At 62.6% G+C, this 22,330-nt stretch overlaps 1 pseudogene; it reads right to left on the reverse strand.

The window, feature by feature from the left end:
- Positions 1-11,203: 11,203 nt before the first annotated feature.
- On the reverse strand, positions 11,204-11,319 carry LOC112481628 (annotated as a pseudogene).
- Between the last annotated feature and the right edge of the window lie 11,011 nt (positions 11,320-22,330).

A 22,330-nucleotide genomic window follows, 5' to 3' on the forward strand; every position in this document is an offset into this window, starting at 1 on the left:
GGCCCAGCCAGCCTGCCCGGGTCCCTCGGCAATTATCGGCACCTGCATTAGGATTCAATGGGCCTAAATTACAGGTCGAGGCAGACGCCCCACTGACAACAATTAACGTAAAAGGGTGCCACCGTTTAGAGCTGTGGGTGGGAATTACAAAAGGTTAAGAGACTAAATATAAAAATCTTTTTGAATACGAAATCAATGTGCTTGTTACTGAGATCCGGGTGCTGTAATTTAACCGAAATGGGGCTCAGACCGTCCGGCGGGAATCCACGTCCAGGGGAGCGGCCTGCCTTCTCGACCAAAAGCAAATCTTGTCTGAAAGTTAGAAACAATGACACGACTGAAATGTTTCATATCAACACAACAATAAAATACAGAGTTCTGCAATTATGTGTCACTGCGTTAGGCCTCTGGAAAGAGGAAGCGTTTTCTCTCCCCGTTTTACTCATGGGTATAACTGGAAACTGGGTTTTTAGAAGGTTTTTTTGTCTTAATTGCCTGTCAGATCCCGGGGGAGGCTGTCCAGCTGCCGTCGGGGGCGGGGTGAAGGTCGAGCTCCCCAGCCGGGTGCTGGGCGGGCCCCCGGAGCAGCCCAGGCCGTCTGGCAGCTGGAAGCGGGGTGCTGGATGAGCCCCAGGGGGCCCACTGCTGTGTGCTGGGGAGACTGTGGGACAGGGCGGAGACCCCAGGGGCCTTGACCCAGTGGGTGCCCTCCGGGGCCCCTCTCCTCCTTCCCCCCGAGGGTGGAACATCTCGATGGGCCACACTGCCTTCCATGGAGAGAGCTGGGGGTGCTGGGGGGCACGGGGTGCCTGTGGCTGCCCCATGCACCCGCGCTGCCGGCACACGAGCTCAGGGACACGCAGAGGCGGGCGCCGCCCGTGACACGCTCTTCGGCTCCCTCGCACGGCCTCGCCGGTCTGCAGGGCGGTGGGGGCCTCCCTCCCGGCCACGCCCCGGCACACAAACCCCTAACTGCTCAAGGGGTTGAATTGGACCTCGGCCAGAACACTGCTCGCCTGATTGATGGGAGGCGTTGCTTCCAGTTGGTGCAGCGGCAGACGGGCCGCATGGGGTGGCCGCCAGCGGCCTGTCCACACTCGTCAGGTGGTCCCTGCCTGCACCTCAAGTGCTAACCACTCAGCCGGCGCCGGCACTGCCTCCAGGGGCAAAGGCCGCAGGTGAGGCCTGCCAGGTGTCCTGTGATGCCGAGTCCAGCTGGGACGCCGGGAGACGGCTGCTCAGGGTTGGACCCCGTGGCCAGGCCTCCTGGCTCTGCCTCCAGCTGTCAGGACCCGGAGAGTGAGGTGTCACCCGTCTAGGACTGGGGAGGCCACCCAGGGCACTGCTTCTCATCTGTGAGTGACGCCGTGACACAGGAGGAGGGCAGGGCATGGGGCCCAGCTCCTCACGCGGCACTTGGCACTGGGCCAGCCCGCCCAGCTGGTGGGCCACCTGCTCCCCAGGACCCCCACTCACTCCCGGCGCTGGTGGCCCCTTACACAGGATTGGGCGTCTCCCGCGCTCCCGCAGGTCTGACAGGCCAGCGTCTTCAGCACCACGGCGGGACGGTCCTGCGGGGGGCTGCAGGGTGGGACGGGTGTGCGTAAGGGGTGAGGCCGAGGGCAGGTGCTGGCCGATGCAGCCCGGGTTCGTCCCTGCAGGTGGCGGGAGGCGCACATCGTTGCCCACGCGGTCTCCGGTCGCCCGGCACCCGGCAGGGCCCGGGAGCATTGGCCGGTGCCGGGGTTTCCCATCTGTGCTTCCAGACCATTCGGCAAAGATGGTCGCCTGACGGGAAACGTCCATTCCCCGCCGTCTTCTCCGAGCTGGCAAACGGCGCTTCCTGCCTCCCTGCGGCCGGGTACCAAGCCCTGGCCGATGAGGTGTAAGCAGCAGTGGGGGTGGCCCCCAGCAGGCTTCTGAGGCGCATGGGCCCCCTGTGCCTTGTGCCCCCGCTTCCTGCTCGCTGGGACCAGGCGTGATGGCGGGCGCACGTGCAGCCGTCTGGGATCACGGGGTCCTTGGTGACGGGGAGCATCACCCCCACCTCTGAACTTCAAGGTGAGAAGTAAACGTGAATAGAGATGAAGACAGTACCGTGTTGTTAGCAGCAGCTGAACCTTGTCACAAGCCACAGCCCCCGGATGGAGCCGAACTTAGCAGACCCCTGCGTGAGCTCAGCAGCTCGGCCGAGCCGGCCGGAGAGGGCCGAGTCCCGGGTGTTCCTGGTGGGCGCAAGGCCGTGGGTGGGACGAGGCCTGGCCGAGGGCGTCGCGGTCTGGCGGGGCTGCGCGTGCTCAGTCGCGGGGCGTCCCTGGCGCCTGGGACTTGGCGAGGGGCCCTACAGTGCGCCTGCGCCTCCGAAGCACACGGCACTGGCTCTGCCTGCTTGGGGTCGTCGGCGCCTCCAACAGGGACGATCGCCCCGGGGATTTTCTCGTCCCAGTTTATTTCAAGACTTGTTTTGAATTATCTTTTGACCTGAAATTCCCTGGGTAGTGGCCTCCGCCCTGCACTTGTGAGACTGGTGGTGGCAGGTGTCACCCTTGGCGTCCTATGTTCTGTGCCCATGGCCCTGGCCCAGGTGAGCACGGAGTGGGACCCGGCTGGAACCGGCACGGCCACCGGGCCCCCGACCCCCTTGAAGAAGGGCTTGAGGGTCCTTGGCGAAGGTCTGGCCGAAGAAAGACGCTGGAACCGGAACCCAGCGAGAAAGTGCCGTGGCCAGGCCAGGGGCCGCGTGGGCGGGACGGGCGTCTGGTCTGACGTAGAAGTGCACGCTCCCGGGGGCGGGCGGGGGCGCTTCGGAAGGCTGCGCTTTCGCTTTCCTTCAGGATAAAGGAACCGTCCAAGTCAAAGATACCTGTCCCCACGCAAGTGTAGGACGAGCCATTTTCTTAAAGAGGCCTGGCCACTGTGCGCCTGCCCTCCCTGCCCCCGCGGCCATGCTGGCCCCACTGCTGCTGGGCTCCGGCAAGGCTGGGCCAGGCGCGCCTGCTGGGCGGGGAGAGGGGGTTGGCCTCGAGAGTGGGGCGCCGTCAGCATGCGGGGCTCCGTCTCCCGATCTGTCTCCCGAGGGCCGGCTCCCCCCTCGCGGCTGCAGAACTGTTTGCAATGGCTTCGTTTTTTGCAGCCCCCTCCCCCAACACGGCTGAAGGGGCCGAGGGGCGTCGGAGGGGAGGGAGCTCTGGGGCCACGTGCGTGATAGGGGCACGTTAGCAGAGTGGCCCTGCGTGGCGTCCAGCGTCGGGGGGGACCTGCTCCCCTGAGGGGAATACCAGTTTCAGCAGAACTAAAAGCAGAAAGGGGCCCCCTCCTCTTCTCCGTGGTGGGAACGGGAGGGCGTCAGCCGACCCGGAGGCGGACGCCACTGTGTCCTCGCTTTACTGGAGAGGAAACTGAGGCACAGAGAGGCTCAGCTGGAAGGCGGTGAAGCGGCGGCCGGGCCTGTCACCCTGGCGGTCCCCGGATGCACCGGGGTAGGGACCTGGGGTTTTCTGATGTGGCTGCAGAGTGTTCAGCGGGCATCTGAGCCCCCTGCGGGGCTCACAGAAACGGGTCCCCTTGGTCTCCCCAGAGGCACCTCCGGCGCTTGACCCTGCGTCCCGGCACCCAAGGGTGGCCCCTGAGCCTACGCCAGGCCCACGCCGTCACACCCGGCACAGCCGCCACACGGGCTTTCCTGGCGCCTGGTTCCCACTGAGTCCTTGATAGGCTATGACGTCCCTCTGGGTGAGAGGCGTGGCACCCACGGGTGTTCTTACGCAGAAATCTGAGACTTTTACCGAGAGGCAGCGTGAAATCGCGTCTGCAGACTGCGGTGAAAGCGAAGAAGGGGGCGGGGCCGGGCGCCCGAGGCTCCTCTGGCCCCGCCGCCCCTGGGGCCACACGCGCCTCGGAGAAAGGACCCTCCGCCTGAGGTCACCAGCCTCGCAGTGTGACCCCTGGCAGCGTTCAGGGCTGGAACGCTAACGGGGTTGGGCGGGGAGTAGGGGCGAGGCTCAAAGGTCAAAGGGCTGAGGGGAGTGTGAAGGCCCGGAACCTAGAGTGTGGTGAGTCTGCCCAGTGCGGACCCCAGCACTGTTTCGTACGGCAGGGGCACAGGGACACCGCAGGTCCCCCATGAGCGATGCACAGCTGGAGTGCCAGCAACTCACATGCCCCCCACTGAGATGTGCGCGTGTGCATGCTTGCGTGTGCATATGTGCATGCCTGTGTGTGTGCATGTGCGTGTGTGCATGTGAGTGCATGCATGCATGTGCGTTGTGTACGTGCGTGTGTTGTGTGCGTGCTTATGCTTGCATGTGCATGTGCATGTGTGCATGTATGTGTGCATGTGTGTATGCACGCACACGTGCATGTACATTGTGTACGTGTGCGTACGTGCGTTGTGTACGTGAGTGCATGTGCGTGCATTGTGTATGTGCGTGTGTGTCCATGTGTGCGTGTGTGCATGTACGCGATGCCTGGGGCCGTGGAGGGTTCAGCACCCAGCTTCCAGGAGTAATTCTGGAATAATCCGTGGCGAAGCCAGACCTTGCGTTGTGTGGATAAGGTTCTCACCTGCCACATCTCCATGGGCGACTGGGAGCCAAGGCCACACGGAGATGCTGGCCAGACAGGAGCGGAATCAGCCGGAAGACCCGGTGACCACGCAGGACTCCCACATGGCTGGGAGCAGAGGGGCAGGCTCCTACCGGCCGACTGTCCTGTCCAGTCTGACCGCCTCTTGGTGGCAGTGGCCTTGGCCTGGCCCTCGGCCTGATGGACCCAGAAATAGCCCTGCAACCATAAGCCCAGGGGGCCGCGGCCACTGCCGGCGCACGCAGATGGACAAAATGACCTCGCCTCGCATTCACAGTGATGACCGGACCTGCACGTCAAGCGGAGGACGGCCACTGTGGCCGGTGGGGCTGCTCCCCGCCCCCATCTCTGTGGGCGTTGGCTTCCCACGGGAAGGATGTGCGCCCCAGCCACCTGGACACCGAGGGCAGGGCAGATGCCAGCCTGCCTTCTGACCCTCCACCATGGCCACTAGCCCCGAGGAGGACAGTCCTGCCTGCTCTCCAGCCCGGGCCTGCTAGGGTCTGGGCACCATCTTCCAGGGACGTCCTGCCTCTCTCAGGTCCAATGTGCCCGGGTTCTCGGGGACCAACTTGGTTTGCCTTCTGTCCAGGGTCTGAGAGGCCTGCTGTCACCACACACACCCAAGAGCTTGTGCCACCCACCACTGATCAGTTGGTTAGGCCCACTCACCGGGCAGGTCACTGGAGGTGTCCCCCTGGCCACGCAAGGTGTCCGATGCCAGCGCCGCCTCCTGGTCTCCCTTGGGGAGTGGCGAGTCGCTGTCAGCACTCTCTGGGGCAGCTCTGGGCTCCGGGCTCCCACACGTGGGGCCCAACAGAGGGTAGGTGATGCATTCGAACCCGCTGTGAAGGGAACATGCAGGCCTGGGCTCAACACCGTGCTGGGGGACACAGTGGCCCGGCCCCTTCCAGGGAGGAGAGAGGGCCGAGGCGGCCCCTCTGAGACCAGGGTGGTGGGAAGGAGGGAGGGAGGGGGAGAGGCCTTGCTCAGGGACCCCTGGAGGCTTCCGGAGCCCCTGTCGTCCCATGTCGCCCTGCCGGCCCCCCACCCCCGCCCCGCCTGGCACACTGACTGAAGATGCCTTTGGTTCCCTCCACCTGGCTGGGCACGTCCTGTCTGGCAGTCACCACTGGGTCCCCAGGGCCGGGGTGGGGGGGATGCGAGGAGGGCCCTGGGTAGAGCAATTGGGCAGTGAGGAAGGACCCTTGCCCCGCCCACCCCGGGCGGTGTCGCCCGTAGTCACCCTTACTCACAATGGGGTCTGGATGGGGGCTTCTTGGCTGTCCTGGTCCACTGTGAAGAAGCTGACCTCGGAATGGGCCGCGAGCTGCACGTGCCGGACGCCCGCAGAGATCGTCAACACCCGGCCGTCCTCGCCTCCGGGAGGGAGAGAGAAGCAGACCGTGACAGGGCGCGGGGGCTCAGGGCGGCGGGCACGGGGGGCATTCACAGCACAGCCCTGGCACGGCCATGTGCCACCTGCTCCTGGTGCCCTCGGCCAAGCTGTACCCGCCCTCCTGGACCCGAGCCTGGCTGGGCCCCAGGGCACCCGCCGCGCCTCGGGGGCCTGGCCACCCAGGGGGACATTGCCCCTTGTTGCCCATCTCCTACCCTGACCCAGAGACGGGCTCTGTCCCAACTGTCTACACCCGAGACACCTAGCGCGCGTCAGTCACGTGGACGCTGGGACTCAGGGCGCAGTGAGGACGCAGAGTCAGTGCCATCGCTGGCCAGCCAGGGAGGCCGGCCGTCCAGCCGCTCATGCTGCCGAGATCCGGAAAGGGGGACCCAGCAGGGCAGACACGGGAAGGGCTCCGACCGGAAACGAAGTGGAGCCAAGCATGGTGAAACTCCAGCTGTGGTCTCACCAGCTTCCGTTTCTGGTCCAGAGGGAGTAGCTGGGACCGATTTACCCTCCTGCTCGGAGCCACAAAAGCAGGTGACACAGGGTGCTCAAGACCCTGGGCATCGGCAAGGACAGTGGTCCCTGAAAGATGGGGGACAAACGGTGTGGCCTTGTGTGGCCCGGTCGCTGCCGCAGAGAAGCGTGGAGTGGGGTGCAGAGAGGAGACCCGAGCGGAGCCCAGAAAAGCCCCTCGGGTGGGAGACAGGGCTGGACGTCTGGAGCACGGGCGCACAGCGGGACTCAGAGTCCTGCGGGGCCGCGGGTGGACGGCAGAGCACAGGTCAGTGCTCAGGGCGAGGGAGAAAGGGGGACCCGGCCGGGGGCCGACGTGGATGGTGCGCGGCGCAGGTCCCATCAGCCAGGCTGGGGGAACGCAGAAGTCACAGCACCCTGGGCAGTGTTCTCAGAACGAGGACGAACTGGTCTCGGACTGACCTCTTGTCTGGACCTAGCAAATCACAACAGCAAGACCTAAAACTATGTCCAAGTAACTTAGCCGCACCCAGAGCAAAGCTCAAGCATATTTATAGGAGCACAGAAATATCCTGCCCCCAACAAGGTAGAAGTCGCAACGTCTGGCATCTAATCAAAGATTACTAGGCGTGTGAAGAGGGGGACACTCCATCGATCGAAACCGACGCAGAAGCGACACAGACGTTAGAATTAGCGGAAAAGGACAGTTTTCAAAGTTGTCATTATCCCCGTATTCCATGCGTTCCAAAGTAGAGACAGAATATGTATATAAAAAAAGAACGAAGTTGAATTTCTAGAAACAAAAACTATGAGATGAAACATACACCGGAATTGATCAAGACCGATGAGACGTTGCAGGAAGAAAGATTCACGGATTTGAAAACACAGAAACGATCCAGCGTGAAGCACTGAGATGAACAGAAAGGAAGGAAGGAGGAGGGAGAGAGAGACAGAGCTCGCAATCGGTGGGGTGGCTGCCAGCAGCGACTGCAGGGGTAACTGGGGTCCCTAACAGACGGAGGGAGAGGCTGCGACAGAAAGATTATTTGAAGAAATAATGGCCGAAACATCCCCAAATTTGATGCAACTATAAACCCACAGATCCAAGGAGCTCAGTGGATCCCAAGCACAAGAAACGTGAAGAAAACCACACTGTGACGCATTAAAACGAACCTGCTCAAACCCGTGATAAAGAAAACCTTAAAAGCCAGAGAAAAGGGCCGCGTTTGTACAGAGATTCACGGGTAGGGAGGACAGCGGATTCGGTATGGGGAACGTCACAGGCAAGGCAACAAGGGGCGACGTGGCGGGCGGCATCCTGGAGGACGACCGAGGATTCCGTGCCTGGTGGGCACATGTATGAAATACGGTGAGACGGGGTGCTCAAGACCCTGGGCGTCGGGCAAGGACAGCGGCCCCTGACACATGGGGGACGAACGGTGTGGCCCCCAGGTGGCCCGGTCACTGCCGCGGAGAACGCGTGGGCTGCGGTGCCGAGAGGGGACGTGAGCAGAGCCCAGAAAACCCCCTCGGGTGAGGAAACAGTAAAAACGAGAGTAAAAAAATGAAAGCCAGATCGAGATGTTTCCAGGTGAACGAAAGCTGAAAGAATCCGCCGCCAGAAAACCCGTACGACAGGACCTGTTAAAGGTTAAGCCCTTCGGGCAGAAGGAAATCGCCAGGTGGGAATCTGGAAGGGATGAGCCGAACCAGAAACGGCAACTATGTTGCTAAATGGACGAGCTTTCCCTTTCCGTGTGTTAAACACTCTTGAAAGGATAAATGGATATTTAAACAAAAATAACGATGTATCGTGAAATTTATTAGATACACGAATGTAAAATGCAGGAAAGACTAAACTAGTGTTGTAGAAAGTAGCTACCAGAGCAAAGACTGTTGCCGGAGGTAAAGAAGGGTAATTTTACAATGATAAGGAGTACACTAATTCGATAGCATAAAAATCACAAATGTTTATGCCCCCGATAACAGACCATCACAATAATTAAGCAGAAATTGATAGAAACGGAAGCAGAAATAGACAAATCCACAACTATGATCAGAGATTTCAAAACACCACTGTCAATAACTGACAGAACAGGGAGACGGGAAACCAGCGAGGACACACTCAGACGACCACACCAGCAAAATACACCCGATCGACATTTATAGAATATTCCAAACAATAAGCAGAGGCAACACTCTGCTCAATGTGCACACCGAAATGGACCATATCTGTGCATAAAGCAAGTCTCTATTTATTTAAAAGGACTCATGATACGCAAAGTATGACTCTTGCCACGTAGAAATTGGACATCAACAACAGGAAGATGTCCAAATATTTGGAAATGAAACAACACATTTCTGACCAACTCATGGGTCCAATAAGAAGTCAAAGGGGGAAATCAAAAAGTATTTTGAATTGAATGAAAATGAAAGCACGATATATAAAAATTTGCAGGATGCAGCTAAAGCTGTGCTCAGGGGGAAATTTATAGCAGTAAACTCTTATATTAGAAAAGAAAGGTCTGAAGTACATAACCTTAGTTTCCACCTTAAGAACTAGAGACAGGAAATTAAACCCAAAGTAAGAAGAAGCAAGGAAGTAAGATCAAAATAGGAATTGATGAAATAGACAAAACAAAAAGGCGCTTGTTTATCAATGAAACTGATAACCTCTAGCCAGGCTGGTCGGGAAGAAAAGAAAGAAGAAGCAACGATCTGTCTCAGGAACGAGAGGGGAGATGGCTGCTTTGGAGAGGACGAGGCGTGAGCGAGGGGGTGTGCTCATTCTGGCAGCAGATGAAATGGACAAACACTCCCTGGACAAAGCGGCAGAGCTCACTCAAGAAGCGAGAGGTGACCCGAATGGCCCCGTGTCTGTTAAAAACTGGGTCTCGGTGACACCCGACGTCCTCGGGAGGGCCAGGTGTGGCGGGAAGAGGAGCGACCAGGACCCTTCTTCGCTTCTGGTGGCCGGTAAAATGGTGCAGCCACCTGGGAAAGCAGTGTGGCAGTTTCTTGGGAAGTTTACAGAACTTTCGCGTATCAGTGTACACACGAAGTACGCGCAGATGTTTGACCCGGAGGAATGAAACAAAAGCCTTCACAGCAGCGCTGTTCCCAGCAGCCAGCGGGCAAACAGGGCAGCTGTCCATGGGCGGGAGGGTGGGGACAGGGTGCCCAGCAAGCCCGGGGCGGGAGACGACAGGACAGGGGAGGAAGTGCCCATACTCGTTGCAAGGCAGGCGAGCCCCGAAACGTCATGCCCGAACTGCAGACCACATGCTGCACAATTCCACTCACATGAAATGCCCAGAAAAGGCAGAGGCACCGCGGAGCGGGCTCCTGGGGCCGAGGGTGCGGACGGGGTGTGAGCAGGCACGGGGGATGTGTGTGTGTGCGGGGGGGGCCTTTCCGGGGCAGGGACACGTTCTCAAACGGCCCTCTGCTGCCGTGATGGCTGCCCGACTCTGTAAATGTCCTGAGAATCATCAAATCGCTGACACGGATGAACTTCATGGTACGTAAATGATGTCGCAGTAAAGGTGTTGAAATAATCAGTCGTGAGGACATGTACTTGGTGTGAGCCACACGTCGTGGCTCCTGATTAAAGCCTGTGACCGGAGGGAGGCAGGACTCTTGGAATGCGAGTTTGTCGCCGGCAGTGGGGCCCCGGTGCCCGTGGGGGGCACCGCTCGCCAGCGGCGGGAGGGGCCTTGGGAAGCCAGCGCGCCCACCCGCCTGCGTCATTGCGGGGCTGAGGAGGTCCCAGGCAGGTGGCCAGGTCCTTGCTGGATTCACCCCGCAGACAGGGACCTCCTCTTGCCAGCTGAGGCGGCTTACGCAGACGCAGGCAGCGGCGCGGTCACCGTCCTCTGCGCTCTGTGGGGTGCGTGACACACGCAGGCATGTGCACGCACACACGGCATACACAGCACGTTCCCGCACATGCACATGCTCACACACGCGTGTGCCCGCACGTGGCTTCCCGCCGCCCCCCTGCCAAGGCTGTGGCCGCGAGGCGTCCCGAACGACGTTATAGGGTGCGAGCTTCAGCCGCCAGGGGCCACGCGCGCCCTTCGCCCACTTGAGAACCTGACACCTGAATATCTTTCTAGAAAGTTCTGCCGTCTCCTGGAGACACTCACTCTCGGCCACCTTCCCGTCGTCCTGCTGCAGCTCAATGCTCAGGGTGAAGGAGGAGCCGTGGGCCACGTCCATCACCTCCGGCCCCAAAACCACCATCTTCGTGGCTTGTGCTGGGAGAGAGCAGAGGGCCGCTTAGTGGGTGGGCGGGTGGCGCCGGCCCTGTCCCCTAACAGGGGTGGGACACCGAGCCTTTGGCGTCCCTGCAACTGGAGGGCTCTGTGTGACCAGACACGAGCGTGCATGACTGGAAAGGCTGGGGATCTGACCGGTGGCCTCGCCAGAAGTGACCCAGGCGGTCACTCAGACTGGGATGACGATCCTGTTCTCAAGGTTGGCTCTAACTTCTTTGTCATAAAACATGGGAATTTTATTCCAGCGCCGGGAAATGAAAAGTGGGGGGTGGGTAGGGAACACACCATTCTAACTCCGTTGACATTAATTACGAAAAGCTAAAGCAAACACAAGTATGTATTTATATACAGATATGTACATTTTCAGACTTTAGCCTCATAAGTGCTGAACTCTGGTTTTTTATAAACAGCCTTAAAAATGATCAAATGTATTATTTTTCATTATAATTATTATTTATGCCTACAGCACCCGGTCTTCCTAGGTGGTCTCCCATCCAAGTACTAACCAGGCCCGACCCTGCTTAGCTTCCGAGATCAGACACTGGGCTTGTTCAGGGTGGCGTGGCCGTGGACCATGGACCGTGGCTCCACTGGGGCGCAGACCCGGGACCTTCTGCGTGTAACGCAGACGTGCTAACGGCTACACTATGGAACCGCATCCTTCCAATGTATTCTCATACCACTCCCTCTGCCTCTTCGCCAGTCACGTAAAGTCGTGTGGATGGCTCCACTGTTCCCGGTTTAATCTCCGATGTGTCTGCTCAGACTACGCATTACTAGGTGTCGGGGAAAGCGGGCTGCACGTTGCACCTGTGGCACAGCTGCCCCTTACACGACCTTTCACCCCCGTGTGCACCTCACGTCCTGTCGTTCTGTACGGGGACTCTTCCTTCTGTGCCTGCTGGACGGGACTGCCCGTGACCGTGAGCTTGGGGCAGGTACTAACTGCAGCATGCGAGCTGGGTTCTGGTTTGGTCCTCGCTTCTGAGCTGGCTACTTGCTGGAACCGGGCCTGCTGATCCTGGAACTGGAATCACTCCGAGAGCTTTCGGGGGGGGATCTGGTGGCAGGTCCTTCAGGTAAACGTGTGGGTCTTCTCCAGATTGCACTGTACCCGCTACCCCATTCTTCACAGACACGAGGACCTCGTGCCAGCCAATGGGGCGACTGGTTGCAGAGCGGATGGCGGCAAAGCCATCGATGAGTTACCAGGCTCCGGCACGTCTGGGCTGCGGGTGGTGCGTGCACAAAGGAAGCGGCTCTGCGGGGGTCGCTCGCTGCTTGCGGATTCCCCTCCGGGGGCTGTGGGCACCCTCACAGGTGTGCGGCCAGACCTGTAGAAGTGCCGTGGGCTTTCTCATCCCGACGCCCTGTGCCGTGTCCCTCTCCGCCCAAGCGCGTCAGCTGAGGTTATCCGAAGCCGTCCTTTCCAGAGCTGACCTGACGGGGGCCAGCCAAGCGTTGACGTGGGGAGTGAGCGGGGCCGCATGGTCAGCTTTGCACTTGGTGGGACATCCAACTGCCCTCCTTCCCGCTGTCCCGTCCAGACTCAGGCCTGCATTCCCCGGTGTGGGCTGGGCGAGGCTCTGCAGCCACTGGCCCACCGCTGGCCCTTCGAGGGCTAGTCCTCCCGCCAGGCTCCATTAGGGCCTGCAGGGGTGTCCTGGGGGCCTGGGCTTCTGCAGATGGCGTTTTCAGTGTCTGCTGGCCCCTGAACCCCTGAACCCACTCGATGGCTCTGGCACAGCACAGCGAAGTCCCTGAAGGCCATGTTGGGAAGGGTGCCCGTGAGGCTGACCGGAGTGCCGTCTGCAATGGCCAGCCAGGGAAGCCACATGGAGCGTGTACGGGGCCTTCCCGACGACCGTGGGGCGGCCCTGCTCTGCTTCGGGGGGGAGGCCAGGTACCCCACATGGTAACAGCAGAGTCTCTGTCTGGTGGGGGGAGTCCCAGGGCTGCCACCAGCCTGAGTCCCCCACTGGGGGGAGGTGAGGCCAGGTCTCACGCCTCCTGCCCGGGTCTTTCACACCCAGGTATTCCAACAGGACCCCAAATCTGGGGATGGGCGGGACCTGGATTCCTTCCCAAGGGGACATTACTAAGATGTTCTTGGTGGACCCTGGGCCCTGCTGAGGCTGGGGGGCCGGAAGGGTCCCTGAGCCCCTCGAGGAGGCTTCCCCCTAATCCAGCCCTTCACCCAGGCTGCTGGGTGGCGTCTCCCCCAGGGACAGGCCACAGGGTTCGGGCCCCTCCCCCAAGGTCTCCAGCCACTTCCTCCCCCAGGACCTTGGGCCTCAGGGGAGTCCACCCGCTTGGCAGGTGCCCTCGCAGCCTGTGGCAGGTACGGCCTCTTCCCACCATGCTCCGGGGACCCACCTGAGGTGCGTGGGGTGGCACCAGGGTCCAACGGGAGGCCGTGCTAAGGCCGGGGTCAGCGCTGGGAGAGGAGGCCGACACCCTCCCCAAAGGAGGTCCCCAGGCCACCTGCGCTTGTCACAGTACAGGGAACCGGGGGCGAGGGAGGCTGTGAGGGGGCCCAGTACTGATGGCCCCGTGGTGGGAGACCCCGTGAGCGGGAGGACTGGGTGCTGGGAGGCCCTGGCTGCAGCCGGACCCCTCGGGTCCAAGGTCTCACGGGGCCCTGCACGTCAGGAGCCCTTCCGAAACGACGCCGAAACGCGCTTCCTCGGAGGAGGGACCGTAGAGTCCCCTCCATGCCTGTCCCCTCGACGCCTCTTCGTCCAACACCTCCTTTGTGACTGTCCAGGGCCACCCGAGAAGAAGCAGGCAGACCCCGGCGTGACCCCATAAGAGGACCTCGAAAGGCCCACAGGAAGCGGGGGACACCTACCCACTGGGTGGCCATTGATCCACATCCCGCGGTAGACGACCCCGGAGCAGTGGGCCATGCTGCCCAGTCCACTAAAGATGCTGCTGTGCCACTGTCCCTGCAGAGAGAACCAGGGCTCAGACGGGCTCGGCCGCTGGCAGAGGCTGTGAGGCTGGAGGGCGGGGGGCGGGGGGCGGCCTCCGGCCCCGCAAAGCACCTGAAGGGGGGGGCCAGGCTCGAAAGGGCCCCCGGGGACCAAAGCTGCGGGAGCCGCACCGGCCCTGAAGGGGAGGAATCTCGCTGCTTCCAGACATCCAATCTGCTTTGCAAAATGCACCCCTCTTTGAATTTTAAGAAGCCAGGAAGTTTGGGAACAATGGCACATATACAAAACGCAAACAAAACACCGGGCTCCAAAGGGCACACTTTTCAGCACAAAAATCCTTTCAATGCCGAGACCCGCACTGGTGCATTGTGCCACGAAGGAGGCCCGAGCCTGCCACCGCGGCCGCGTGGGGCTGACGGGCATTCTGTCGCTCAGTCCTCGATAATGAAAAGGCCCATTAAAAACAGTTTGAACCCACACAGCCCCACGCTCGGGAAATGCTCACTTGCTGCACCCCCAACTCTGCCTCCCCCATAAGAAGCCTCTCTTTCTAAGCCATACGCACACGAGTGGAAGAACAATGCGTAATAGCAGGAAAATTATTTTCGCGGAAAACTTCAAGATGGTAATGGCATTTTATTCGACTCAATTATTCCTATTAGAAGAAAATGTAGCCAAGGGCACGTTTGGTTCTATTCACTCCTCTGCAGAAGCTGAGGGGCCGCTCGCTGCCGGCCCGCCCCTCAGCAGCTGGGCCCAGGTCTCGGGGACTCCAGCTGCAGGCCTGGGGGCGACGTGGGGAGGGATGTGCCTGAGGCTGGCTGGGGCAGTCCCCGAGGACTTCTCTCAGGCCTGTGGGAAAGGCCCCTGCAGGCTGCAGCCTAAAGAGCTCCAACACCCCAAAAACTGGGGGCAGAGTTTTTGAGGGGATGCTTGGAACAGGCAGTCACTGCCCTTAAGCTAGGTCACCTTAAGAGATGACAGGGGAATTAGCACTGGTGGCCCAGGCCGGTCAGCTGCTGGGCCCAGCACAGCCCAGCCTCCAGATCGGGAGGGGCTCGGCTGCCAGTCGGGGGTGTCAGGGCAGCCTCATCCCTGCAGCCCCAAGACGCAGAGAGCTGGGTCACTCCCGTGACGGCTGGTGCCTCCTGAACCCGAGCACTGAATGCATTGGGAACACGCAGTGCCACGCGGGGGGCGCTGGCATCCGCGAAGTTTACCCACATCTCCTGAGATGCGGCTCACGTCTGCCAGCCGCACGTCAGGCCAAAGTAGAGGCGGGCTCCCCGGTATCCCGCAGACGCGAGGGCCCAAAGCCACCCCCTTGGGCCCTGTGCTACCCTCCTGGGCCGGCCGGGGTAGAGGGAGCCAGCCAACAGCTGCAGGGGACTGCCCGAGTCACCACTGTGACCACTGGTGGTGCCAGCAGAGCCTCCAAGCACTTGTGGGTGCGTACCAGGAGGGGGCCGCTGTGCACGCGAGCCTGCACGGGCGTGTGCGCGCGCGCGCTGGCCCTGATCGGCATGGAGACGGGCAAAGAGGTACATGTCCGGGCTGAGCTGAGCTGCTGTCCCCGAGTCAGGATGGGCACCGCCGCGGAGGGCAGGGCGCCCCAGTTACTGTTTGTGGGTGTGGGAGGCGGCGGGTGGCACTGGCGCAGAAGTTGCTGGAACGCTATCCGTACTGAGGACCCGCTCCTCCCGACATCACCCCGGGCCTGAGAAGCTGGACTCCAGGGGCGGAAACTGGCCCGGGAGCGCAGTCTGCACCGAGCTTCGATGGCCGGATGCCACACTCGGGGGCTGCATGCCACACACACGCCACGCACGTCACGCATGCCACACACGCCACTCACGGGGCCACAAGCCACACAGAATGCACGGGGGCCACACGCCATGCTCAGAGGTCACACGCCACGTACGCTATGCCCAGGGGCCACACACAGGGCCACACACCACACACGCCACGCACGCTATGCCCAGGGGCCACACACAGGGCCACACACAGAACGCACGGGGGCCGCACGCCATGCTCAGAGGTCACACGCCACGCACACGCCACACACGCTATGCCCAGGGGCCACACACCACGCACGCCACACACGCTATGCACAGGGGCCGCACGCCACGCTCAGGGGTCCCATGCCACGCACGGGGCGCACGCCACGCACGCTATGCACAGGGGCCGCATGCCACGCACGCCACACACGGGGCCACACGCCACACAGAACGCACAGGGGCCGCACGCCACGCTCAGGGGTCCCATGCCACGCACGGGGGCTGCATGCCACGCACACGCCACGCACGGGGCCGCACTCACGCATGCTGTGCACAGGGTCTCACGTCACGCACGCCATGCTCGGGGCTCACCGCGCCTCCCTCTTGCGGGTCTGTGCGTGGGGTCATGTGCTCCCGCCAGATGGGAGGCGAGCCCCGCGGACTCCATCGGCTCCTTCCCTGCCCTTTCCCGGGCTGCGGTCATCTCTGTGTCCCGTCTGGTCTGGGGACTGAGCGTCCTGGAGGCAGGGGTCACCCCTCCGCGGACGGGCTCGTGCCCTCACTGGCTCCGTGAGGACAGCGTGGGGTCCGGTGGGCACGGGCGGAAAGCGCGAGGTTCGCCGGGCCCACTGCACCGTGCGGGGCTGTCACAGCCACGGAGAAGGGCCGTGTCTCCGCTCTGCTGGTGTCCGTCCCTGTCCGCTCGGCCCTCTGCGACGCCAGGAAGAGGGAGGCAGAGGCGGGCGGGTCCCAGAGCCGCGGAGGGCTCCGGCAGAGCCCGTGACGGGGTGCCCGGCCGCAGGGGTGCCCACCGAGGGGGTGAGCAGGGCGGCGGCGGCAGCGCATCCGCCGGTCGGGCACCAACGACGGGCGCCCCGAACCTGAGCTCACGGCGCAGCGGCCTTCACGGCTCTGACACGGAACTCGGCGCGGAACGTGTGGCGGGGAGTCACATCGCCCCCCAGCACGCTCCCAGCGAACAGCGCCGACTGCGCCTTTGAACGCTGTGTCCCCCCTCCGCTGACTCGCGGCCGAAGCGTGAACGGATGCGGAGCTCCACGTCTCCCCAGAGGGCTGGACCACGCGAGGAGGGGCACGGCGCACACCCCGGCTCGCCCTCCCCCTCCCTGCCCAGGTGAGGCCAGCCGGGGACAACGCCCAGCAGGCGTGACACGGGAAAGAGATGACTGTGGCAGAGCCGGTGTGAGAAAGGCCACTTGGGGCCCGTATCCACACTGTGAATAGAGCAGGACAGAGGCGAGCAGAGGGTCCAGCGCTGGGAAATGGCCTTGCAGGCGACAGTGAGACCCTGGGTGGGACCGGTGGACAGGCGCCCTCCCGAGGCGTGGCTGAGCTGCAGGTCTGGGTCTGTGTGGGGCCCCACGGGCTCACCTCTTCTTCAGTGACACTTGGTCCTGACGAGCTGGGGTGATGGTGGGGACTCCCCCAGAGCTTCTGCGTTACAAACGAGTTTGAACTGTGAGAAACGAGTGCCTGACTCCTCTCGAGAAGCGCCTCCCGGTTAATCCATGCCGTCCTTCTGAGGGAGAAGGGGCCTGCTTTTCCTGGACTTGCTTCTGTGGTGCCCTCGCCTTTCGAGTGCTCCCGGGCAGTGCTGAATCCCCACCCAGGCCCGAACCCCCGCCCCGCCCACCGGTCCTTCCCCCGGGGCACAGGGCCCACTCTTCCGAGCCAGCCTTGGAGGGGCTCACAGCCTCCACCACGGCCAGATCTCTGAGGTCACAGGCTCGCAGATCAGGCAGGGCGGCCTGGGGTCAGGTCCCATGTGAGGCCCTGTGACCGTCCATGGACCAGGGTCTCCTCCAGCTGCAGGATGGGCTTCGGCCCGCGGTGGTCACACAGGCCAGCGTGTTAGTGGCGTGAGCTGGGCGTCTTTAGCCACCCATCTCCACAGACATTTCTCAGGGGCCAGAAGGGTCCACGGGGTGCCCACGATCCTCAGATTTCAGAGGGAGAACTGTGGCGAGGTCTGCTGATGCCAGCACAAGCTGTCTTCGTGCGTCTGGTGTGACATCAGTGACATCCAAACCCCACAGGGAACGTGGGGCTGGCACTGGTCCCACACGACCTGGCAGCCCAGACTCTTCTCACGTACACCTCTCACGGTCTGGGGTTCATCGTGCCTCTGGGGTCACAGCCCCACATTCCTGGACTGGGGCCTCCCGGCCCAAGAACAGTGGCAGGGGAACAAGACGTGCAGTGCGGGGCAGGGAGGCTGGGAGCCACTGGCAGGTGAAGATGCGCATAAGGCCTGCCACCTGCTCTGTGCTCCGAGCAGGTGTACCACCCAGCAGGCCTCCCCCTGGGGGAGCCAACACGGGAAGCGCAGCCAAGGCGTGCGGCGCTGGCAGCTGCTGGCGGGGACCGCACCGCAGCCTCCCAGGTAGGGGAGGCTCCGAGGAGCAGCGAACGCCCTGGCTCTCTAACCGCTCAGGCCTCCTTCCGCCCTGCCAGGCGGGCTGCTTGTCCCCACGGGCTCCATCGCAGATTCATGCTGCTCCGAGGGCTTGCTTTGTGCTCACAGGGGTCACCAAGCTGCAGCCATGTCCCCAGGAGGAGCTGGCAAGCTCGCTGCCACCACCGTCACCGGGCACACATGTCCCCATGTCCCACGGAGGTCAAGGCAGCACAGAAGTCCAGCACAGTGCACAGCAGGACACTGTGGGGACCCACACAGGACCCACTGTGGGGAGCAGAGGCAGGCGATAGGACCTCGGGTCCCAGGGTGAATGGTTAGGACCGTGGGCCACCAAGCCCGAGAAGGAGTGACACCTGGCTTTGGGAAACACTGGTTTTATTTTCTGACGGAAGATACTGCAACGTTCGTATTCAGGAGTGAGATTTTTCCAGGACCAACTTCTCGAAGGTTCGTTATAAAGCTTTGTGTCAAGGAATGGTGGTGTCGGGGCAGCGGAGAGAGCTTTGCAAAGGGCCCACCTGCCCCGGGAGGGGGACTGGCCGCCGCCCAGGCTCAGGGCCCCTTCTCTGTGGCTCCGGCCACCCTGCCCCACGCTGCCCTCAGCACCTTCCCAACGGCTGGTCCTCAGGGCTGGACCGGCATACAACTCCCGTACGCTCACTGTTTTCTAGACTTCTCAGAAAATAAGATTATCTCACAAACAAAGGAGCAGCAGCGTGTGGGCAGGTCTGCGGGGCGGGTGCCCAGGGCGGCTTTCTGCAGACGTGGAAGAGGGTGTGGTGGGGCCCGTGCTCCGAGCGAGGAGCCAGAAGGGGGAGGAACTGGCCGACCCCACCTGTGTGGGGACACTTCGTGTGGCCTGGCCGTGACCACGTGTGAGCAAGCATGCGCGCCCCGAGAACCGCGGCTAAACCTGCCGGTGGCCCAGCCAAAGGAGTCGTCAGAGGGCACAGGAGCCGCCCCAGCAGCGTCCCGCCACGGCCCGGGGACGGCCGGTCTCCCGATGGCGGTGGCCTGGGGAGGCGGCTGTTTCCGTAGACAGATGATGGCGGTGAGGACGCGGAGGGGTTGGAGCCCCAGGCGCGGCCGGCGGGACTGAGTGGTGCAGCCGCCATGAAGATGGTATGGCGGTCCCTCCAAATTCCACGTAGAATGACCACAGGGCTGAGCGGTCCCACCTCCGGTGTGTCCCCAAAAGAATCCAAAACAGCGTCTTCGAGAGATGCGTGCGCCTCCACGTCCCCAGCGGTGAGACAGTCGCCAAGAGGTAGAAGGAACCCAGGTGTCCGTGGACGGACGGATGGACAAGCACAACGTGGTCCATCCACACGGCGGAATGTCACTCAGCCCCAGAAAGGAAGGACGTCCTGACGCCTGGCACAGCGTGGACGGGCCTGGAGGACATGGTGCTGAGTGAAGCGAGCCAGTCACAGAAGGACAGGTACCGTGTGACTCCAGGCACAGGACGCCCCGGCAGGAGTCGGGTCCACAGAGACGGGGTGGGGGTGCCGGGCTGGGGGAGGGGAGTGAGTGCTTCATGGGGACAGTGTGTCAGGGAAGATGGACCGTCCTGGAGATGGGGGTGGTGGCGACTGCTCAATGCCGCTGCACTGTGCACTTAATGATTAAAATTTTTATATTGTGTGTTTTACAATTAAAAAAAAAACGGTTAAATATGTCATAGCCTATGGGACAGCTGCCCCTTGGGGAGACGCACTTGGGGGGTGGCACCTTACTCGCTCTGGTGGCTCCACAGCTCTCAGGTGACCTTTCACACCTGGAGGTCAGAGGTCAGGCCCAGGAGGTGTCCCCACAACACCGAGGCCGGAGAGGCTGGTGCTGAGATGGGGCAGAAGGCGGCTGTCACCCGGAGCCCACACGGCCCCGGGTAGTGACCTTCTCGCACGGGCTGTGAAAGGGCCCTGGTGGTCGCGACGAGTGAGCGCTGACCCCAGGCGTCCCCAGAGGATGGCCTGGCCCCCTTCCGCCTGCCCTGCGACCACAACCATCGAGAAGTGTTTTTAAAAGGTGGCTGGAGGGACCGAGGACTTCACGACTGCCCCCAGGGCGGGTCATCCCCGGGGACCGTGTGCCGGGCTCAGGGTTTCAGGTTACCGTCTGTGCTGCTGGTGATCGCGGTTCCCTCGGGACTCCTCCCCGCTGGCCGACAGGGACCCGCATGCCCGAGACAGGCCTGGGGCGGCCCACATGGGACACTGCGAGGGGCTTCACCGTGACAGCTTCGGCCAGGCCCGCAGCATGAACCTGGGACGGTGTGTCCAGGCGCGGGCAGGACCTCGGCCGTAGCTGGCTTGTCCCAGATCCTCTGCAGAGGCTCCAACAGGTGGGGGTGTCACAGAACAGTGTGAAAAGCAGGCAGAGCGTGAACCCTGGGGAGACGTGACATCGAGGGCCAGGCTTCGATGCGAGGAGGGACGGTGTGGCCTGTGTCATCGAGGGGGCCACTGTCCGGGCAAATGCCGCCTCCTCACATTTCCTGACAAAGCTGCAGCCCGGGCATCCCCCTGCCGAGGTCCAGCTGCTGTCAGCGGCAGGGCTGGGCTGCCCCCTGGTGGCGAGCAGGCAGGTGGTGGGCGTCCCAGTCTGCCTGGCACGTGGAGCGCCTTCCGTATCTGTGCCCTGGTGGCTGAGCCACGATTTGCGGCGTCCCAGGATGCCGATGTCCAGGGGTGGCTGCAGCCCACAGGGAGGCCCTGAAGGTGGCTGGGACCGAGGGACAGGCCGGCCTCAGGGCGAGGGGACGGCCGGGGGCAAGGCGCTCGTAGTTCTCCGGGAGGACGTGCGTTGAGGTTCTGCCAGCCCTGCTGTGCCTGTCACCCCGGCTCTCGAGGCTGTGAAACGGGGGCTCCAGGCCGCCCTGCCGTCCCCCGGGTTGAGAGGCCTCCCCGGTGCCTCGGTGTCCTCTGGGGCGCTGGGAGACTTGTGAGCCGAGGGTGAAGAGCTGAGGACGTGACACCCGAAGCCACAAGTGACGGCAGCGGTGCCACTAGAGGCTCGGTCCCCGACCAGCCCGCCCTGAGAGCGGTGGCCTGGACACCTGGGGCGCCTCCAGGACCGGCGAGGGTGGCCGCAGGAGGAGGGAGCTTCCGCCGTTTCCTTGTGTCTCCCTGGCGTCACAGGGCCCACAGCGTGCCCCGAGGCTGCTCCCATGACGGCGGGGGCCCCCCTCAGGCACAGGAGACGGACGGCTCTGGTGGGTCACAGCAGCATTTGCCAATGGGCTCAGGAGCGCCTGCCCCGGCTGCAAACGCGGACTCCCATGAGCGCGCCGGGGACACCGCCTGGGGCCGGGTGCCTGGCCGGGCTTGTGGTCCCAGGAGTGGACTCTGCCTTCTCCAGGGCGGGCAGGGGAGCCGCTGCCTGTGCTGCTGGCGCCATGCTGGCCTCTGTCCACGCAGGTCTGGCGTGTCCACTCCTAAGGGGTTCGCCCCCAGCGAGGGTCTCTGCACCCCAGGTGGTTTCCTGCAGACCTGTCCGGCGGGCTGCAGCCGCCCCGTGGCTGTCGGGGTGCTGGTCTCCGGAGGGGCTGCGTGTGTCCTGGCCTCGGGGCACGCTGCTTCCCAGCATCTCTCCAACTCCCGCGTGAGACACTGGGCAAGGATGTGCACTCAGCGGACGTAACCACCCACACAGGTACGTGTCACGTTTCCGCCTGAGGCTTCGAGGGGCAGGGCCGCCATGGGGTTCTCTGATCGGCTGTCACTTGAGCTGAGGTTCAAAGACCCCAGTGGGTCCCCGTCTCCCACGGGTGCTCCAGGACGTTCGGAGAATGCACAGCGCAGCCCAGCCCTGTCACCGTGTGCAGCAGCCCTGGGGCCCTCCGTTCACTTGGCGCCCCACAAATGACCACGGTGACAGCTCCATCGGTCGCAAAGCCACTTCATGCCAGTCTCCCCGTCCCAAGCAGCTCAGCCCATGGTTGGGCCCAGGACACGACCAAGCCCACCTCGACCCCGTCTCGGGGGTCTCCTGGGACCACTCTGCATCTGCTGCTTCCCTGTCCTTTGTCACTTCTCACTGGGTGGCAGTTTTCACACTACATCATGGGTGTGGCTTCTGTCCCCCGATCGAATTGTCGAGGCTCCGGAGTCACGCTGCTTCTCCTCGCGCCTTCACCTCGACATCCGACCTGTCGACAGGCCCGGCGTCTTCCCGCCAACGTGCGGGGTCCACGGAGGCCGCTGACCGCA

Source organism: Pteropus alecto, unplaced genomic scaffold (genome assembly GCF_000325575.1).
Source record: "Pteropus alecto unplaced genomic scaffold, ASM32557v1 scaffold700, whole genome shotgun sequence".
Taxonomy (NCBI): Eukaryota; Metazoa; Chordata; class Mammalia; order Chiroptera; family Pteropodidae; genus Pteropus; species Pteropus alecto.